The sequence below is a fragment of the Oncorhynchus tshawytscha genome, unplaced genomic scaffold, assembly GCF_018296145.1.
Source record: "Oncorhynchus tshawytscha isolate Ot180627B unplaced genomic scaffold, Otsh_v2.0 Un_contig_1191_pilon_pilon, whole genome shotgun sequence".
In the NCBI taxonomy this organism is placed as follows: Eukaryota; Metazoa; Chordata; class Actinopteri; order Salmoniformes; family Salmonidae; genus Oncorhynchus; species Oncorhynchus tshawytscha.
Genome location: NW_024609605.1, coordinates 112,501 through 115,000, shown reverse-complemented (window position 1 = coordinate 115,000; position 2,500 = coordinate 112,501). Strand labels below are relative to the sequence as shown.

Genomic DNA, 2,500 nt, shown 5'->3' with positions numbered 1-2,500 from the left:
TCCAACTACAGCCTCTTCAGTGTAGGTTATAACCTCTGACCCTAATCCTAACCCTGACCCTGACCATAATCCCCCAACTACAGCCTCTTCATAGTTTATAACCTCTGACCCTAATCCTAACCCTGACCATAACCCCCCAACTACAGCCTCTTCATAGTTTATAACTGACCCTGACCATAACCCCCCAACTACAGCCTCTTCATAGTTTATAACCTCTGACCCTAATCCTAACCCTGACCATAACCCCCAACTACAGCCTCTTCATAGTTTATAACCTAACCCTAAACCTTAACCCTGACCATAACCCCCCAACTACAGCCTCTTCATAGTTTATAACCTCTGACCCTAATCCTAACCCTGACCATAACCCCCCAACTACAGCCTCTTCATAGTTTATAACCTCTGACCCTAATCCTAACCCTGACCAGTACACTCCAACTACAGCCTCTTCAGTGTAGTTTATAACCTCTGACCCTAACCCTCACCCTGACCAGCCTGTTTGGTACAGCTGGTGCCCTCTCAGACCCTCTCTAAAGACCCCCTGGCATCTTTCTGTGGATCAGGGTTCAAGGTATTGAGGAGCTTCTGCCCAGTACTATAAACCCTATGTACTAGATCATCCACTGAGCCCCAGTACTATAAACCCTATGTACTAGATCACCCACTGAGCCCCAGTACTATAAACCCTATGTACTAATGTACCCACTGAGCCCCAGTACTATAAACCCTATGTACTAGATCACCCACTGAGCCCCAGTACTATAAACCCTATGTACTAGATCACCCACTGAGCCCCAGTACTATAAACCTTATGTACTAGATCACCCACTGAGCCCCAGTACTATAAACCTTATGTACTAGATCACCCACTGAGCCCCAGTACTATAAACCCTATGTACTAGATCACCCACTGAGCCCCAGTACTATAAACCCTATGTACTAGATCACCCACTGAGCCCCAGTACTATAAACCCTATGTACTAGATCACCCACTGAGCCCCAGTACTATAAACCCTATGTACTAATCACCCACTGAGCCCCAGTACTATAAACCCTATGTACTAGATCACCCACTGAGCCCCAGTACTATAAACCCTATGTACTAGATCACCCACTGAGCCCCAGTACTATAAACCCTATGTACTAATGCCCCACTGAGCCCCAGTACTATAAACCCTATGTACTAGATCACCCACTGAGCCCCAGTACTATAAACCCTATGTACTAGATCACCCACTGAGCCCCAGTACTATAAACCCTATGTACTAGATCACCCACTGAGCCCCAGTACTATAAACCCTATGTACTAGATCACCCACTGAGCCCCAGTACTATAAACCTTATGTACTAGATCACCCACTGAGCCCCAGTACTATAAACCCTATGTACTAGATCACCCACTGAGCCCCAGTACTATAAACCCTATGTACTAGATCACCCACTGAGCCCCAGTACTATAAACCCTATGTACTAGATCACCCACTGAGCCCCAGTACTATAAACCCTATGTACTAGATGTACCCACTGAGCCCCAGTACTATAAACCCTATGTACTAGATCACCCACTGAGCCCCAGTACTATAAACCCTATGTACTAGATCACCCACTGAGCCCCAGTACTATAAACCCTATGTACTAGATCACCCACTGAGCCCCAGTACTATAAACCCTATGTACAAATGCCCCCACTGAGCCACAGTACTATAAACACTATGTACTAGATCACCCACTGAGCCCCAGTACTATAAACCCTATGTACTAATGCCCCGCTGAGCCCCAGTACTATAAACCCTATGTACTAATGCACCCACTGAGCCCCAGTACTATAAACCCTATGTACTAGATCACCCACTGAGCCCCAGTACTATAAACCCTATGTACAAATGCCCCCACTGAGCCCCAGTACTATAAACCCTATGTACTAGATCACCCACTGAGCCCCAGTACTATAAACCCTATGTACTAGATCATCCACGGAGCCCCAGTACTATAAACCCTATGTACTAGATCACCCACTGAGCCCCAGTACTTTAAACCCTATGTACTAATGTACCCACTGAGCCCCAGTACTATAAACCCTATGTACTAATGCCCCCACTGAGCCCCAGTACTATAAACCCTATGTACTAGATCACCCACTGAGCCCCAGTACTATAAACCCTATGTACAAATGCCCCCACTGAGCCACAGTACTATAAACACTATGTACTAGATCACCCACTGAGCCCCAGTACTATAAACCCTATGTACTAATGCCCCCGCTGAGCCCCAGTACTATAAACCCTATGTACTAATGCACCCACTGAGCCCTAGTACTATAAACCCTATGTACTAGATCACCCACTGAGCCCCAGTACTATAAACCCTATGTACAAATGCCCCCACTGAGCCCCAGTACTATAAACCCTATGTACTAGATCACCCACTGAGCCCCAGTACTATAAACCCTATGTACTAGATCATCCACTGAGCCCCAGTACTATAAACCCTATGTACTAGA

The 2,500-nt window shown here is 46.3% G+C and overlaps 1 protein-coding gene across 1 annotated transcript in view; it reads left to right on the top strand.

The window, feature by feature from the left end:
- LOC112240517 (thyrotropin-releasing hormone-degrading ectoenzyme-like) overlaps positions 1-2,500 on the top strand; it is a gene marked incomplete at its 5' end in the record, with an annotated part of 150,819 nt that overhangs the window by 120,432 nt on the left and 27,887 nt on the right. The gene's annotated exons all lie outside the window — the stretch shown is intronic.